The sequence below is a fragment of the Prionailurus viverrinus genome, chromosome F1, assembly GCF_022837055.1.
Source record: "Prionailurus viverrinus isolate Anna chromosome F1, UM_Priviv_1.0, whole genome shotgun sequence".
NCBI classification, from domain to species: domain Eukaryota; kingdom Metazoa; phylum Chordata; class Mammalia; order Carnivora; family Felidae; genus Prionailurus; species Prionailurus viverrinus.
In genome coordinates, this window is record NC_062577.1 from 55,626,280 (window position 1) to 55,645,756 (window position 19,477).

A 19,477-nucleotide genomic window follows, 5' to 3' on the forward strand; every position below is an offset into this window, starting at 1 on the left:
ACCTCCAGAGTCCTCCTGGGTTCGTGGGGGTTTGAGCCGAGCATGTGCAGGGTCAGGGATGGGCACCGGGTCGCCGCGTCTGTCAATGCTCAGGTTTCTGACAGGTGCAGAGGAGGGCGGGGTGTTGGGACGAGGGGACGCGCACGGTCACGGAGCAGATTCTGCTGTTGAGGCCCTGGAAGTGTGGGAACAGGTGGGTCTTCTCCCAGAGCAGACGGCCTTCTAGCTGGTTTCTGGGGGCAGGCACATTTGTTGTTACCAATGTCACCTCCAGGGCCCGTTTCTGCTGTGCCAAGGACTTGTCTCCTGATTCCTCAGAAGGCTTGTGCCCTCTGCCCATTGAATGGGGCTTTCTGGGTTGTGTCCCGAGCCCTCGCTTAGCACCTGTGGGGCTCCCGGGAGCTTTAAAAAAATCACTGTATCCCCAACTTGAACTGGCCTTGCAAAATGTGTAACAATGTAAATGTCCCCCCTGCACTCAAGGATCCCCGTCCTCTCCTGCTGGCTACTTGTGGGGAAAGCTTGTAAAGTCATCTGTGGGAATGAACTCAATTTTATTTTAACAGAATGGATTCGCGTTGCAGTGCTCACTCTTCTATTGATGGATTGGGTTCTAAAGAGACATAAAACGTTTTATTTATTTATTATTTATTTATTTAAAAATTTTTTTTTTAATGTTTACTTATTTTTGAGACAGAGAGAGACAGAGCATGAACGGGGGAGGGGCAGAGAGAGAGGGAGACACAGAATCTGAAGCAGGCTCCAGGCTCTGAGCCGTCAGCCCAGAGCCCGATGCGGGGCTCGAACCCACGGACCGTGAGATCGTGACCTGAGCCGAAGTCGGACGCCCAACCGACTGAGCCACCCAGGCGCTCCGACGCTATAAAAAACGTTATAAAAAACGTTTTAAAATAGAAATCTTACTGATAAATGTCCTTTCTAATGTTCCTTAGAAGTGAAACCAAGAGTCCAGTTGGTAAAGCAATTGCCCCGATCCGGTCTGTGCCATTGGACGATTTCCCTCATTTCCTCTCTTAATTGTTAAATCTCAGAGAAAGACTGACCTTGCTAATGACGTTCACTCTGTTCTACGCACCGTTTCCACTGCTGGTTGGGTCCCTCTGAAGGCGAAACTGGTGGCTTTGGGGAAGTGGGCCCCCCAAACCCGAAGAACCAGTAGCTATTGTTTCATCCCTTACTGGTCAGCGAGTACCCCACATTGTAATACTATAGAATTTTAATCAGAATGCACATAGATTGCATGTGCATTCTATGCACATGCTGTGTGAAGAGCTGTGCGACCTTGAGTAAGTCATTCATTGTTTACCCCTTCTGTCTCTTCGCATGTAAAACGAAGCTACAAAGAGCCTGCCATATTGCTTCGTGGTTTGAGTAAAACGAAGTTAGGAAAATGTCTGTAGTCGCAGCGCCGCTTCGAGGGACTTAAACGATCTTCATGAGTTGTTTTCCGTCCGAGGGGTGAGTGGCATTTGTGGAGCATGTCGCCTTGTACGAGGGGCTTAATATGCACTGTCTATTGTCCGCTCCTAATTGCTGCATGTATTGTTGTAGGGATAATTATTTACCCCCCTTTCCAGAGAGTCATAGTAACGAACACGTATTGTTTTCCATATGCCAGGCGTTATTGTAAGCAACCTACGTGCTTCAATTTATTCTAATTTTCACAGCAACCTTGTGAGGTAGAGACACTGTAATCGTTCCATTTTACAGATAACGGCGTCAAGGCGCGGAGAAGTCACGTGTCTTCGCCACCATTATATACTAAGTGATAGAGCTGGGCGTCCCGTGCCGGTGGTTCGGCTCCAAAGTTCTCGCTTGCAAGGTGCTAAATTGTACGACTAGGGTAACGACCAGCCAGTGAAAGCTCAGGTCCTATCTGGAATCCCAAGGCTTTTCTTTACCCGTGCTACCTCTTGTTTCTCTGATACCCGGGGCGTTTCTAACTAGTGTTAAAAACCGTTATGAGAACTGTACGTACGTATGGTACATAAACGCACACTTATCTCCATGTATTTAGACAACGTTCCTCAAATATGCTTGTACCGAGACCCCAGCAGACGTTTCCCATTCAGATTAGAATGAGAAAAATAGTGATAAAGGACCTCAAACTGGAGACCTTACCGTCTTGACTGTCACCGTTTATGCTGAAATGTGCACTGTTTTCAGGAAGAAGTATGATCCCAGTTTTCAAAGGTCAAATAAATCACCTTTAAAGTCGTGAAAAGGTAAACAGACTGATGCCTGGACAGCTTTCCTGAGTTTATGAGGTCTTCTGGCAACAGGGATATACAAAAAGCCCCATCAATCACCCCCTCCCCATCCCCACCTCCCGGAGCATTTATTCCTGGGGGGAATCACTCTACCATGGACGGTAATTTCCCCTGAAACTATTATTAGGAATATTAAATCAAAGGAAAATAGAACCCCCCAGAGTAAACACCCTGCTTCGGAAAAGCATTTCTCCTCTAGCCAAATTCTAAAACGTGGCCGTGATTCAGGGAGGCAGGGGTAGGAGAATGGGGGTGGGGAGGAGGAGGTGCGTGAAGGGAGGATGGCAGAGGACGGTCGGGAGACCTCTGGGGCAAGCGGGCGCGATGCGATGTCAACAAAATTGTTGTCACAGAAGAAAACTAATTGTGCAGCGCCCACAGTGTGTTTGACTGCCAATCCGTTTCCACTTGGCTGGTGTCATCTTCTAAGTCCTTTAAAAGGGCCCTACACACCTGCTTCCAGCACATTCTCAGGTTATACGTCTATATATAGAGCTCACTGTAAACCTACAAGCCATCCTGGAAATGACTATTCCGTACAAGAAAATAAATGTCTTTTAAAGACCTTTTCATCAGAGCACTTAAATTGTGTGCTATTATTTTGCAGGCATGTAATGAGAGCCTGCCTGGTGTAACAAAAACCCTTTAAAGGAGTGATTATAGTCTCGCCTTGCGAGCCGCCCCAAGGATGGATGGATGGAGCCTTGACCGTAGAGCGATATTGAAGTTCATGCCAAGACCCTTTGGGGATTTATTCTCTTCTCCGGTTTTTCTTCTGGGTGCAGTAACTGCCCCAGATGGGCTCTTTCTTCTGGAGAAGCTTCCCCAAGTTTAGAGGAATAGTGGTGTTTTCTTCCAGTCTAGATATCCTTGGGGCATTTGGGGAGGAGGCATGCAGAGTGCTTTAGAACTTCAGAAGAACCCGATTCCAGAATTTTCCTTCTTTCTTTCTTCCTTCCTCTCTTTCTTTCTTTCTTTCTTCTTTCTCTCTCTCTCTTCCTTCCTTCTTTCCTTTTTCTCTTTCTTTCTTTCTTCCCTCCTTCTTCCCTCCTTCTTCCTTCTTTCCTCTTTCTTTCTTTTTCTTTCTTTCTTTCTTTCTTTCTTTCTTTCTTTCTTTCCCCCTCCCTCCTTCCTCCCTCCTTCTTCCTTCCTTCCCTCCCGCCCTCCTTCCTTCTTCTTTCTTTCTTTCTTTCTTTCTTTCTTTCTTTCTTTCTTTCCCCCTCCTTCCTTCCTCCCTCTTTCTTCCTTCCTTCCCTTCTTCCCTCCTTCCTTCTTTCTTCTTTCTTTCTTTCTTCTTTCTTTCTTCCTCTGTCCCTCCTTCCTCCCTCCTCCTTCCTTCCTTCCCTTCCTCCCTCCTTCCTTCTTTCTTCTTTCTTTCTTTCTTTCTTTCTTTCTTTCTTTCTTTCTTTCTCTGTCCCTCCTTCCTCCCTCCTTCTTCCTTCCTTCCCTTCCTCCCTCCCTCCTTCCTTCTTTCCTCTTTCTTTCTTTCTTTCTTCCCTCCCCCCTCCCTCCTTCCTCCCTCCTTCTTCCTTCCTTCCTTCCTTCATTTTTTCTTTCTTTCTTTCTTTCTTCCCTCCTCCCTCCTTCTTCTTTCTTTCTTTCTTTCTTTCTTTGCAATAGACAAAGGGAAGGGAAGGAGGGTCAGGAGGGAGAGAGCAAAGATGCAAACTGGATTTCTTCTAACTCTTGCTCCTTTTGAAATCAAATCGTGTTCCATTAAATCAATCTCATTTGCCTTTGATTTTTGATCCCCTTCCCCCACTTTTTTTTTTTTTTTTTTTTGTGGCCTGGGATTTGTCTAAGTCAAGCTGGAGAGACCACCAAGCGTTCTCATCAACCAGAGACCTAATTGTAGCCATTTATTATAGTCACTTATCTGATAGTAGCTTCATTATCTGTGATAGTTTTACAGGGACAAAATCCACCAGGCATCCAATGGAGTGTATAAACATGTTACCTTGTGACAGGGTGTCTGTTACTTACTGTCAACACTAACTGGCCCTAGCCACATATCTGCAGCTTATATGAAGTAACGATGAGTTTAATAAGCTCCAGTGAAAGCTGCAATGTAAACATCGCATCAGGAGTGTTTGCCTTGTCAGGCCTCTTAAACAAATAAAGGTGATGGAGAAGTACAAACAGAACTGGACTGGAGCCTAATGAGATGGCCATCGGGTGGCTCCAGTAAATTCCTCTGCTGCTTCACCGCGGACTCCGTGATCATCACAGGCCACGCGTTTGAAATCAGAATACATTAGAAGGGATGCCTCCTGGAAAATCTCTTCAACGGAAGTGCACCCCAAATTCTGATTTGAGGACTTGGGGGAGTTTGCCAGCCATTGGGAGCAAATATGTGCTGAAACGGGTACTGATTTCTCAGGATTATCGTCTTCAGAAAATATCTAGCGAACCACTTGGTTTTGAAAGGCACCACGTTCAGCGTCATACAGCCAGCATTTCATGGACCCATCCCTTTTGTCGGCAAAAACTCACGTGTGATGGGCAGTCGGTTTCAGTTTGGCCCCCTTAGAATAAGACCACGACCCAAGCTATTAACAGATGGAAGAGTCGGTGGGCTGCACAAATCAGAGTATTCCAAGTTATTCTTAAAAAAATTTTTAATGTTTATTTTTGAGAGGCAGAGCGTGAGCCGGGGAGGGGCAGAGAGAGAGGGAGACACAGGAGCTGAAGCAGGTTCCAGGCTCTGAGCTGTCAGCACAGAGCCCGACGCAGGGCCCGAACCCAGGAACTGCGAGATCATGACGTGAGCCGAAGTTGGACGCTTAACGGACTGAGCCGCCCAGGCGCTCCCCCGCCCCCCAACTTATTCTTAGCTAGCCCCACTCCTTCGCTGTGCCTCCACGCAAACACATGGCTATTTGCAGAACCTTACAACCTTAGTTTGGAGGAGGGTGGAAGGGTTCCTTGCCCAAGCAGGCAAAACTTTCCTTGCACCCACGGGGAGAGAGGGCTGTGGTCTGAAGGAAGACCAGCCTCCTTGGCTTCCTCAAAGTCTTCCGTGATCCCTGTCAGTAGGGATTCACTTCATTCTTCTGGGATTAAAGTATTTCTTCTCTTTGACTTTAAAATGTAAACAGCTCTGGAAAGTGAGCCTATTAACCCCTGATTGACAAGAGTGGCCAGTTTAAAAGGAATCATCACAGAGGCTTGGATTTAGCTCTCAGCTTGCTACCTCCTGCTTGGGCAAGACTTGAGAAAGTTCCTTCCCTTCTTTAGGGCTCAGTTTCTTCATCTGTAAAATGATTTTTTTTTTCCAGAGTATTTTGTGGAGTAGCAACCAGTACCGAATAGTGTGCTGCTGTTCTTAACTCAATGAGCCATTATTAGCTCAACTATTCTAACCATTCTGACCGAATGAGACAGCAAACAGGGGGGATTTGATGGCACAGGAGTGGTTCAGAGGAGAAAACTGGGCTTCAGCAGAGTTCCTCAAAGGGTATTCTGTGGACTGGTGATTCTTTCTTTGTTAGGTGTTATTAAAAAGGGGCAGTGCGGCCAAATGCATTTGGGAAAGGGAGGTTAGATAAGTTTCTCTAATACAAGACTTCTCAGAGCCTTCAGTAATGTGTCTTATAAATACCAAAGGGGGGAATTTAATATGTAAACATATTTAATCGTGAGTTTTCCCTCTTTAATATTTTCTTTTTAAAAATTTTTTTTTTCAACGTTTATTTATTTTTGGGACAGAGAGAGACAGAGCATGAACGGGGGAAGGGCAGAGAGAGAGGGAGACACAGAATCAGAAACAGGCTCCAGGCTCTGAGCCATCAGCCCAGAGCCCGACGCGGGGCTCGAACTCACAGACCGCGAGATCGTGACCTGGCTGAAGTCGGACGCTTAACCGACTGCGCCACCCAGGCGCCCCTCTCTTTAATATTTTCTTGACGATAAGTGTTCCTTAGAGTTCCCAGTTGGAAATTCCAGCCTAGAGCATCAGGTTTTGTTTGGCAGGTACAGGTTTTGTTTGGTGGTCCTCTGTGTCTGAGGGTCGTGAAGAAGATCTGAATCTAAGGTCGCAAGGTGCAGAGAAGGGGTAAGGATGGTCTGCCGAAAGCGAGGAGACGTGCCTAGGAGGTGGGAGAGAACTGAAAGCAAACACTATCATCTTAAGGGTTATAATGAAGGCAGCTCAGTGAGTATTTGAAAACTGGTCGGCAACACTTAGAAGTCACCCGTGGGGCTGCGCACTGCCATGGGAAAGAAATGCATGTGGGAAACACTGGGTTAAATAAGTTTTCTTTTAATTGCGAGACTTTTCACCGATGTGCGTTGTCGATCTCCAAGAAGCGCACACAAGCCCTTTTGGGCACAGTCAAGTGAGAGGCAAATCAGGACAGGGAGAGAAGGAAGCCAGGAGAGGAGGGGAAGGAAGTGAGGTGAATGACCTGGGCATGGGGGAACACCTTGGGGCTCTTCTGAGACGTCGCCGCCATCATTTCCTCGGTCTGACTTCTCTGTGGTTGTGGGAGCTGTGCCCTATTCTCGCTCCAGACCAAGATGGGTGGAGGGTCCTTTGCATGCACTGGTCCGGTTCTGTGCTTCTGCCCAGGCACGGCCCCGGGACCTACAGACTAGGGGGGAGAGAGCGAAAGACCTTGGGTGTGGTGGGATCACCCTTCCTGACCCTCAGCTTTGTCAGTGTCGAGGATAATCTTTTGCTTCCTAAATATTGGCTGAATTAAATAGAATGTAGGTGGAATCTGAGAGGAAGACAGAGCCTTAGCCTTTTCCTCTCCATGCCTTGGAGCAGGATCATCTTGAGAGGTGTAAAATTATGTATGTAATATACCGCATGTTTCTCTTTAAATGAGAAAAATGGAGATTTGTGAGAACAACACTAAGAATAATATTAATGACGACCAGCATGTCGCCTTGTTTTAGTAACAGAGGCAAGTGTGGTACAACTTAAAGTCCATCTACCGTCGTCCTGTGCCATGAGTTTAGTTCCTCTTTACCTTCATTTCTAACAACTTTCCAGTGGGCAGAAATCCCAAGCCCTTCCTACCCAGATACTCCTGCCTCTCTTAACGGTTCATGTAGCATATGTCATCTGAGGAATCCTTTGACAAAGCAGCAATGCTTTTCAAATATAAACTTGAATATTTAAAAAAAATTAAAAAAACTTCTTAATGTTTATTCATTTTTGAGAGGAAGAGAGAGACAGAGCACGAGCGGGGGAGGAGTAGAGAGAGAGGGAGGGAGACACAGAATCCCAAGCAGGCTCCAGGCTCCGAGCTGTCAGCACAGAGCCCGACGTGGGGCTCGAACCCACGAACCGCGAGATCAAGACCTGAGCTGAAGTTGGCCGCTTAACCGACTGAGCCACCCAGGCGCCCCTAAGTTTTAATACTGATAAAGGGCTTTTTACATGCCTATGACCACAGGGGAGGGTAGAACTCGAGTTGGGTTGAGTTGAGGATTTGTAGTGAGTTGGAGGCCCCTGGGTCACTGTGTCTTGAAGCACCCAGTACGTGCTCAGGATGGCTGCACCCAGGGTACAGTGAGGGGCCTTCAGAAAGGGCAAGGTTTTTTAACAGGGCTACGGACAGAACTGTGTCCTCAAATTCATGTGTCGAAGCCCTCGCTCCATAAATGACTGTATTTGGAGATAGGGTTTATCGGGAGGTGATTAAGGCTCAATAAGGTCATCAGGGCGGGGTCCTGACCCAATAGAATCAGGATCCTCTCTCTCTCTTTCCGGGCCAGGTGAGGACCCAGCGAGAAGGTAGACATCTGTGTGCACAGGAAGAGAGCCCGTATCAGGAACCAAATTGTCCGGCCTCTTGATCTTGGACTTTCAGCTTCCTTCTGTTGTTTAAGCCCCCCAGTCTGTGGTATTTCGTTTTGGCAGCCTGAACTGACCAACACGAGCAGAAAAGCTGCAGTTGGCTTCTGAATTTTGCCTTGAATTTGGCATTATCACTTCCAAGGGAGCTTTGTCTTATCCATGCTGGTCCTGAATGACAATAGGAAGAACGGGGCCCCTTTTTGCTTGGCCTCTTCTCAAATTCTTTCTCCTCCTTTTCTTATTTAAGAAGACACAGCTCCAGGGACGCCTGGGTGGCTCAGTCCTTTAAGCGTCTGACTCCAGCTCAGGTCATGATCTCATGGTTCCTGAGTTCGAGCCCCGCGTCGGGCTCTATGCTGACAGCTCGGAGCCTGGAGCTTGATTCAGATTCTGTCTGTCTGTCTGTCTCTCTCTCTCCTGCCCCTCCCCTGCCCGTGCTCTCTCTCTCCTTCAAAATTAAATAAACATAAAAAAATTAAAAAAAAAAAGACACAGCTCCATAGACATATGTCCTTTTGGGGTGTAAGAGGGAGCTCTCTCTCTCCATCTGTTTCCTCTCTGTCCCTGCTCCACTTCTCCACTATTTTCCATTACATTCAACCACCATATCTCGGGCCTATTGTAGAGGTTCCAGGGACACACCGATGCTTTGATGTATGGGTAACATGTCATGTTTTTAGAATGGCAACGAGAAAATATGTGCTGGGGCCTTTCCCCCACAAATGGCAAACTACCCATACTTCCTAGCAGGAAGCCCTGGCCCATGCCGTGGTTTAAGACTCAGGAAGGACATCTGTGATGAGAGAGCTCAAAAAAAAGCAGATGGTTGTTTGAGTTGCTAGGAAACGGAGTTGATTATGTATTTGGAAAAAAATACAGCGTATATTTATATATGTAGATACACTCAGCTAATTTTGATTCTTCTTAAAAAAAATTCTTTTTAAATGTTTGTTTATTTCTGCGAGAAGGAGAGAGACAGAGCACAAGCGGGGGAGGGGTAGAGCAAGAGAGGGAGACACAGAATCCGAAGCAGGCTCCAGGCTCCGAGCCGTCAGCGCAGAGCCCTAGGTGGGGCTCGAACCCACAGACCATGAGATCATGACCTGAGCCAAAGTCGGACGTTTAAACCTACTGAGCCACCCAGGTGCCCCTACTCAGCTAATTTTCCAGAAAATTCGTTAATTCACGGCAGTGAGCATACACCCTGCTGTGCCACTTGAATAAATAATTGAGTTTGCTGGTTTCCCGAGATTGCTTGTCTCTTCTCAGGTCCCCTGTTCACCTCGTGCTCAGTCAGGGAATAGGTGACAGCTGAAGAGCTGAGCCATGAGAGAATTGTCAAAATTCCCATGGATTAGGAACCATTTTTGTGTGGGGGTGGGCATAAAGAAATCAAAGATGGCACTCAGTGCCTCCTTGGTCCTCATACATGGCCAGTCAGGGTCCAAACAACTTATTTTTAACAGCACAAACTGCTGACTGTCTCCAGAGAATTCGAGTTTTCGCTGGAATGCTCAGGAGCAGGGCTGAGGGCAGGGGCGGGAGAGAGGAAAACTTGATGTCCCTGGCAGCTGGGCCACCACACCGATTTAGATTTTGGAAGCCTCGCAGCAATTAGCAGATCACCGTGCCATCTGTAGGCACTAATTGACTGGCCTGGCCACCTGCTGCAGAGGGCTGGCTTCATTTGACAAGTGGCAAACGAGATTAGAAGGTCAGATGGCAGCAAAGACCGCTTCGAGCTTCCCGGACACGGAGTGCCTGCGACGCGCCAGCCGTTGCGGGCCGATTTTGTCTAAGCTTTGTACCGAGGATCCGCGTCATTAAAGCGTTATGTAGCAATGCAGGCTATTACCTTTCCCACTTTCAGATGAGAAAACCGGATCCCCAAGTGACTTGCCCACGGCGGTATGGCTTCCGGTCAACAAAGCTGGGGTAAATGCATCGGTCTGCCCTTTGGGACTCTGCCAATTTGCCAATGTAAGAAAGGTGAAGAGCCTTTCTTTTCACGGGGCGCAGGATTAATGGAAGCCCTGTGTTTCTTCTTTTGTGAGGTGGGAGGTCCGGAGGGAAACAAGACACACTTCGACAAGTGCAAGAACACTTACAGACAAAAAAACACAACAACAACAAACTCCTATAAACCTAGGATGATAATAGAATCTTTGGGTCTTGGGGACTAAAGGCCACGGGGTCACACCCAATAGACTTAAATTCCATGAAGTCAGGGACTTCGTCTTATTCGCCGCTATAAAACGGTGCCAGGCACCCAGCAGATGTTCAAAAATTAATTAAAAAATGAATGAGTATGTGAATATGTATGCATCTCCTGGCTGATTTTCCAGTCTCTTCTCTAGCATTTCATTTCCTTGACTATCATTTACTGCCACGTACTGAACTAGGGCCCAGCCTGTCCGTGTTTGCGGTACCTTTTGAAACACTAGAGTATTTGGCTATGCGCTTGAAAGGATTACGTGTTTTAAAGCCACACTCAACAAGTTAGTAATAATTAGTACACAATTACTACTATAGCACAAGCGCAACAAAAACTCACAATGTCTGAATAAACATCCACGGTTTCTGGATGATTCGCTTATTCGCTCTGCAGGCATTCATGGTGACGCACTTTTCTGGTATAGCTCATCTTCTATTACGGACGCCAAAGAAGCCAGGCACTTGCGTTCCCAGACTCTTTGGCTGCTAGGGTAGGGCCATGTGATTCAACGTTGGCAATGGGCCTTGAGGAACATGCAACTCTAAGAAAGGAGACCCACTGGAAATTCTTTGCTGAACATCATCATGTCTACCTGTGACGACTGGAACTCTGGTAATCGTTTTGCATCCTAGGGGATAGATACCTAAGGACTAAGTTGATGGGCTTTGGTCTGATGATTGGAGAGATGGAGGAGTCTGGGATTTAATGATGTAATTGAGTTGCTGGACCAACTTTGTACCACCTTCCTCGAGACTTCTTGCCCTGCAACGTAATAAATGTTCTTACGTGTTACCCACTTTAGTTGGGTATCGTGTTATTAGCAGATAAAAGTATCCCCGAGTACTCTCGTTGCTCAACTAGAAATACCTGTGACCCAGTGGCACATTCTTACATTTTTTACATTTTCTCGTAAGGTGCGATTTTTCTTTGGTGGAAGATTGGCATTACCCCCTGCTCCAGGCAATATTGTCTCCTCACTCAACTCAGTGATTTAGCTGAGGAACCCAGCTGTATACTCAGGGTGGCAAACATTCCTTTCAAGCATTGTTTACCGTTTGGCAGTATAGTTGGGAAATGCTTTGGGTATATCCGTGTGCCATGGCTGACTGGTTGGGAAACACCACTGTGTTGACATGTTCTGCCCCCGTTGGTTCCATTTTCTTTGGTGGCTGGAGAATAATTTACTGATCTTTCCATCCCCAGGGCGTCGCCACTGTGTAAACATAATAACGGTTAATACATATCGAGTGCTTATTTTTGTGTTGGGCGTGGTTTTAATCATTTTGAATGTATTAACTCATTTAATTTAAAAATATCCAAAGGGATGCTGACTCAGGATATGAACCGGGCTGGATGGCTCAGAGCTCATTCTTGAATCCATTACGCTCCACTCTTTTTTTTTTTTTTTAAGTTTATTTATATATTTCAAGAGAGACAGAGACAATGTGAGTGGGAGAGGAGCAGAGAGAGAGGGAGACAGAGACTCCCAAGCAGGCTTCACATTGTCAGCACGGAGCCCGATGCGAGGCTCAAACTCACAGAACCACGAGATCATGACCTGAGCCGAAACCAAGAGTCGGACGCTTAATGGATTGAGCCACCCAGGCACCCCTGCCCTCCACTCTTCACCAACAAAAGCTTCCAAATAAATGTATGCTGAGTTAACAGTACTGCAATGGCCCCTTGACATCGTGCCCTCCATGTAATGCGCACTCGGTAAATATTTGTTGTATGTGGTCCAGCCTCTGCTTAATTACTCAGGGTAAACCAGGGAAGAGTCTCTGGAGAGGCTGGGCTTTGAGCAGGGCTCTGAAGGAGACAGCTGCTCCCGGGCACAGTACAGCCATTTCCTTTGGGGTCACCTGCTCAGGTTCAGCCCAGGGCCCTGACTCAGCAGGCGACAATATCCGTGTGGCAGACCATGGGGAATAAGTGGTGACTTTAGCCTAATGCCTGGAAAAGAATCTCTTTGGCAAATCTAAATTCTCCGCTGGCAGCCTGAGTGGAAGGCGGGAAGAGTTGGATGCTGCTCCCTGTTGCTTAGCGTTGGGATTTCCCTGAGGTTGACTGAAGTCTGCTCTCGCCTTTTCTGCACACACCCGAAGGCTGGGAGAGAGCTGTGGGAGAGCTTCTCTCCTGGCGTACCCCACTCATGGCATCACGGGGGACAGTGGCAGGGATTGTGTGTTCAGGGTCCAGCAACACGAGGGTACGGTTCGGGATGGGGAAGCAGTTAGCTCATCATACTATATTTTGTGGCATTTATCAAATGCCATCTAGATTACATATAGAGATAATATATTATGGATATGAGATATATTTATATTATACATATATAGATATATATATCTCATATAGATATGAGATATAGATAACATATCTCTATAATTATAATCTATATCTGTAATACATACATATTTATAATCTACAATGCGTATCTGTAATCTCATCTAATCTAATCTATATCTGTATACAGAGAATGTAAAAAAAGGATTATATGTTATATGTTGGTGTATATATATTTAGTTGAGGAGGCTTTGTTAGAAATGGAGATGGGAGGTCTCACAAAGGTAAATGGCTGACTGAGAAAACCCGGGGCTGCTATAATAATGAGGTTTGTTCCTGCCTACCCCTCTTGCCCCTGCCTGAGAAGGAGAAGTTGGCTTGCAACCTCTCATTTTTGTCCTTGGAGGGTGGGGGCAGACCAGCTGTCATATGGCACAAGTCAACAGGACGCCTCTTCTATGGCTTGAACATGGGCCTGCGTCAGCCCCCAAGGGTCCTCTCACTCACTGTCCGTTTATCATGACCTCCTCAGTCCCGAGCAGCTGTGATGGGCTTTCTATTTTATACATTGCCGGAATGATTTAGCACCTCTGAAATATGTGACAGTGGATTTAGCCATAGGCAATAACCACCCGAGCCGGTAAGTGACTGCACTCAGAGCGCTCGCGTGGAGGGAGCTGTTTTCCCAGCACCCATGGAACATTTCTATTTCCAACCCCCAGCCCAGTCCACCTGCCCCCGGGGACCGTGTGGGCACAGGTGATTGCAGGTGCTGACCAGCAGCCCTCCTCGTGGCCCTCCCCGCCCGGCTATTGTCTCCCCACGGTGTGACCACAGCCTCTTGCTGTCTAGCCCTGATAACAGGACCATAAATCTCCCTTCTGGCTGCAGCCTGACACCTGAAACCTCAGCCCGGGCCTGATGTGAGAAAACAAGATAAGACATCAGGACGGGGTATTTTCAAGTTCTCCAAGGAGGCAGGGGAATCGTGGTAGGTTATGGGTAGAGATAGCATTCCTCGAGGCGCTGTCTGCCCGGCCAAGTAAATCTCCTCGAGTGAGATGGATGGTGTTACCTGTTGATAGCATCTACCTGCTGGCCCCGCATCAGATTTCTAAACTTGTCGACAGTTCTGTGGGTGCCCCTCCCTGCAGTAACATAACGGGCTTTGGCAGAATCAGAGGGGAACAAACGTGAGGTTGCTCTGGCCCGGCAGAGAGCTGGGGATTGATGGTTTGCCACCACTTGCAAGATGCAGTCCCCGTGTCTTCATGTAGCTTTCGAGGCTCCCTATCATCTGGTCCCTTCCTACCTCGTCCAGAGGAAAAGCTTCTAGCAGTGAGCACTCTTCTTCCTGGTGTTCGCTGCCTCTGATGGCTGAGCTGTTCGGGCAGAGACTGACTACTTTTCAGGGTATCACTGAGAATTCACGTACGAAAAAGGGGACATTGTTTGGGGCACTTGGGTGGCTCAGTCGGTTGAGTGTCCCGTTCTTGGTTTCTGCTCAGGTCACGGTCTCACGGTTTGTGATTTCGAGCCCGCCGTCGGGCTGTGCGCTGACAGCGTGGAGCCTGCTTGGGATTCTGTCTCCCTGTCTCTCTCTGTCTCTCCTTCTCGCTCTCTGTCTCTGTCTCTCAAAGATAAATATGCAAATATATATATATATATATATATATATATATATATATATGAGGTTGTTGAACTGGATCCCTTGTATGAAGCCCTTTCCTCATGAGATTCTACGACTGAATCTTATGCTGTATGACTCCGGAGGCCTTCCTAAGCCCTTCTCAACGGGGGTTCAGTAAGAGAATTCTGCCGTGATGTGGAAGGCATCCATTCTATGTAACGATCCAACTTCTTTCCAGTGCGGCTGAAATAGAACTGATTATGTACTATCCTTGTGAGAGAGAAAATAGTCATCCCAAACACTTTTTGTGTCCTATGGTTCATAGGGGAAAGCCTGATTGAGGATATCATGGTCTTTAAGGGAAAAGGCAAAGCCTTACTTAGAAGGAGGGATTTTTACCAAGGACAGAACTGCTTGTAAGGTGTTGTGGGGTGAGTGGACAGAGTCAAACTAGTTTTAGATTGTAGATGATCTCATTCCCTGAAACACAAGTGTGTAGTTGTATAGCATGATTTGGTGATCTTGCTCAGTGACAAAGTGTGGCCAATAGGGTCACAGGTCTCACAGTAGGCTTGGTAACTGATGATGTCTGTCAGATAGGGATATAACCCACAAAGGTTTCCTAAACTCCAGGTCCCGTCGTCTTCTCAGGTTAATGCTTAATACTTCTTGTTCTCGCTGCTGGTCATGACAAATGGTATGATGAGCTTCAGAGAGGGAAGCCCATGGAGTGCCTCCCAGCAGGACGGCACCTTGAAGTAATTTTGACGTCTTCATCTCAGTTAGGTTCAGCCCACAAAAATAGTGTCAAAGGGGAGCACACCCAGAATGCACTGGGAGATCACGATAAACCCTCCTGATGCTTTGCAGCTGGGCCCATCATCTGCGCATTTCACAATAAAATTTTATGGTGCGTCCAGACACCCAGCTGCTTGTGTTCATGGGGACAGCATTTCCTCTGCTACACCATTCAGATCTGTCCCACCTGGGACTCCTTTCCCTTTTCCATCGACCTCTTTCAAATGACAATGAAACTTCATGATCACACAGCTCCTGGGACAGAATTTGAGGAATGCCGTATCCAGAAGAATGTTCTATAGAGGCAACTTCATTTTATTGGACACAGAGAAACTATTCCGTGGTCCCCAAGAAGCTATAGGGCTATTCCAAACTTTTGGGAAACATTTTAGAAAGGGCCCCTCCAAAAACCCCTAACCCTCTTCCAGGGAGCAGAGCCCCCGAATTCTCGTGCACTCTGCGGCATCAGGGTTAAGAGAATGGGCTTTGAAATAAAGCACATCTGGCTCCATACCTCAGCTCACTGCTTATTATGAACTTGGTTTCCTCACTTGTAGGGTGGAAATAACTCTACAAACCTCCGGGATTAGAACTGGCTGAGACACGGCATGTGAGGTGCCCAGGCTGTGCTGGGCAAACGTCGATGTTCAGTACATTGTACCTGTTGTCATCACACACTGGATGATGACACTGCATTCCAGGCATCTAACACTAAAGGGGATCTAGTCCAACTTTCTGCCTAATACAGAAGAGCCCTTCCTGGTGAAGAATTCTCAAGGCGAAGGGTTTACGTTTTTGCATTGGGAGCATTGTCAGTGCATTAATTCAGCCGTGCAAGTCCTGCCCACATTCAGGACATTGTGCTAATTCTAAGAGCTGCTATTTCCTGGGATTTCCGTTTAATAGCCTTCCTTCCCCTGCAGAGATGGAGAGGTGTAGTCCCCCCAGCCCATTTTTGGATTTGTTACATTTTCAAGGTGCACATGAATATTATCTTCTTGTAAAAGCTAAAATATTACACATCAGACCGTACTCTGTCCTGCTCAGCACCCTCGGCTTCTCTGCTCCTCTCTCTCCTTCTCTGACTCTAACCCTAAGGTAACCATGGTCAGTAGACTGATGTGGACCTTTCCACACATTTCCCGATCGATTTACATTCTAGGGTTGTTGTATTTATAGAAAAGATTTAGGTTGTGTAGTGTGTTTTTCTGTGTGCGTGCACACACACACACACACACGGATGTATGCTTTAAGCAAATGGGCTCCTACTGTGTTATTTATATTCATTTTTTAAAGACCTAACATGTCTTAGAGACCTCCTCGTGCTAGTACAAACAATTAACTGCACTCCAACTGCTGCGTGCAACAAATATTATTTAGTATGGCTCTATCAGCTTATTTTGCCCTTCACCTCTTGTTGGGCATTTTGTTCATTTCCAGGTTTTCAGTTAACATCCTTGTGCACGCTTTATTACTCATTAGCTTATTCACACATGTGTTTTCCGAGGGAGAACTAGAATACTAGGTTATAGGGTAAGATCATTTAAAATTCTAAAGGATGCTGCCCAATTGTTTGCCAAAGTTGCTTCACCAATTCGACTCCCATTTCTGTTTTTCCGTATTTAAAGGGAGCATAGCTTGCAAAAGAGGTCTTGAATCAGGCCACGCAGAAGTTACAGTCAGTGTGTCCTCAATCACAGGCCACGCCCCTTGACAATTACTCTCTGTCTACTGACTGGTTGTCAGGGGATTGGCTGACATTCAAAGGTGTGATTCGCTTACTATGACAAGAATGGAGAAGATACGAGAAATAAAATCCTTCCTCAGCTCCAGACTGCCTGAACCCACAGCGCCCCCCAGTTTGGCAACTGGGTTTTGGTGACTCGGTGCATGAGCAGGGTGGGTGAGTACATGGCTTGGAAAACCGTGGGACGTTGGGGTCTCCCCCCAGCCTCCCCAGCTCTAGCTCTGCCTTGGAACTCCCAGAAGCTGTGAGGACGGTGTGGAGAGAAGCCAGTCATCTCGACTTTCATTGATTAAACAAACACAGGCCCAGAAACCAAATGTCAGAGTACCAGAAAGATCTGTCAGTTTTGTCCGGGATGGGAAACCAGTTAGGGTAAACCTCTTTCCTAGAGCACGAATTCTTTTACCAAATGTGCAAACTCATTCTTACCTCCCTTTGCCCGGTTCTTCCGGCAGCAGCTCGGGAATTGTAAAATCATGACATGCTTGAAACCGGGCTTCTTCTCCTTTCTACTCATGAAGTGCTTATCAAGCATCTGCTGTGTTCCAGGTACTGTGATCAGTGCTGGGAGATCAGCGGTGATCGATCTATATTCCAGGTCTCACGGAGCTTGCAGTCTGATGGGGAAGAGGCAGATACTGGGGTCTGGGCGATGCAGTGCCATGTGACATGGATGGTGGATAAGAGAGGTGCTTCTCCAAGGATGTGGGAGGTCACTGTTTCCTGTCCCTGAGGGCCTGGCTGATTTGGGCATTTCTTTCTTTCTTTTTTTAAAATGTTTATTTATTTTTGAGAGAGAGACAGAGTGTGAGGGGTGGGAGGGACAGAGAGAGAGGGAGACACAGAATCCGAAGCAGCAGGCTCTGAGCTGTCGGCCCAGAACCCCACGCGGGGCTCGAACTCACGAACTGCGAGATCATGACCTGAGAAGTCAGACGCTCAACCGACTGAGCCACCCAGGCACCCCTAATTTGGCCATTTCTATCCCGTGTTTCTAAGAAGTCAATGGAGCTGAATCTTGTCAGTCCAGACCCAGCAGGGCATTGAGACTTAGAGAGGGAGACGGAAGGGTTAGGAAAAGTTTCACTCCTCCTACCAGCAAACAGTCAGTGACACCATCTCACTTGGAGTCTGGCCAGAAGATACCGCACGGGGGGTCTGGAGGCCATCATGGCACTTTGACACTGAAGAGACCCAAAGGGCATTTCTGGTTAGGGCAACATCCAGAGGGACCCCAGAGTTGCCATTTAAGGGAAATTTCCTGCACGGTCACATCCTTGTTGGAGATGCAGTCTCCCTTGAAAAAGTTATAACCCCTCCTACGTCAGAGCAGGAGTCCTAGGATTCTCCTGCCAATACTGGGAGTGACCATGCACTGCACAGGGTGGCAAAGGAGAGCCCAGGAAGGTCCCTGTGCCCCCACACGGGCAGCATGAGTAGTCACACCAGCTTTGGTAGCTATAAACCTTAGATCGAATGCAGAATGTTGGGTCACCTTCCCCTTAGCGTCGATTTCTTTCCCCAAAGTTCTCATATGTCTAGGTTTGCCTTTGCACATCTTGCTGAAATGATGAAAACCCAGAATTGTGAGTCACTCAAGCTGGGGATAATTAGAAAAAGTTAGGAGACTTGTTTTAGGGACTAGAAAAGAGACGTCATGCCAGAGGCAGAGCAGGAGAGAGAGGCTCAGGAGGGGGACTTTGGCATGATGTAGTCTGCAAGGGAGTCTTTACACCCGTGTGTGTGTGTGTGTGTGTGTGTGTGTGTGTGTGTGTAGGGGGGGAGAAGGAGGTGGGGAGTTAAAGGCATCAGAACAGAGGGCTGAGCACATTATTTAGATAAAGTTTGGTGAAAGCTTTTTCTGGCTCAAGCTGCAAGGTTCCCATGTTTCTTCTGGAGCCGGGCAGAACAATCTGGAACCATAAAACCAGATAGCATTGGATAGCCGGGGGAAGGACTGGATGCGGGGTATGTGCCTGTTGGTACGGGACTCACTCAGAACAAAGCAAACGCATCTGCAAGCATCTCATTGAAATGCTGAGAAAAGCAGCCCAGGACAAGGACGTGGTGCCCGGGAGCTCAACCAGGGGCGGTTTCTCCCCTGGGGATGTTTGGGAATGTCTGGAGACATGTTTGGTTGTCACCACTGAGGCGAGAAGTCCCGGTATTTGGCCAGATATGCACAGGACAGCCCCCACCCCCGTAAGAATGATGGGACCTGAAATTCTAATAGGGTGGAGCTGGGGACACCATGGCTTTGAGAAAGGATGGCAAATATTTAATTTTGTGGTGCTAATGATTACTGCGAAACATTTAAAAATTTAAATTGTGTAGTTACTTTGCTGTGAAAAATATTTAGGAACATTTTTTTTTTTAATTTTTGGGTTCTTTTGGAACCTCTGTCTTCCGGCACTATAGTCCTAATAGAATCTTCAGTTCTTCAATTCACATCCCATGGGGCTTTCAAGAATTTATTTATTTATTTATTAAAAAAATTTTTTTAACGTTTATTTATATTTGAGACAGAGAGAGACAGAGCATGAACGGGGGAGGGGCAGAGAGAGAGGGAGACACAGAATCTGAAACAGGCTCCAGGCTCTGAGCAGTCAGCACAGAGCCCGATGCGGGGCTCGAACTCACGGACCGCAAGATCATGACCTGAGCCGAAGTCGGACGCTCAACCGACTGAGCCACCCAGGCG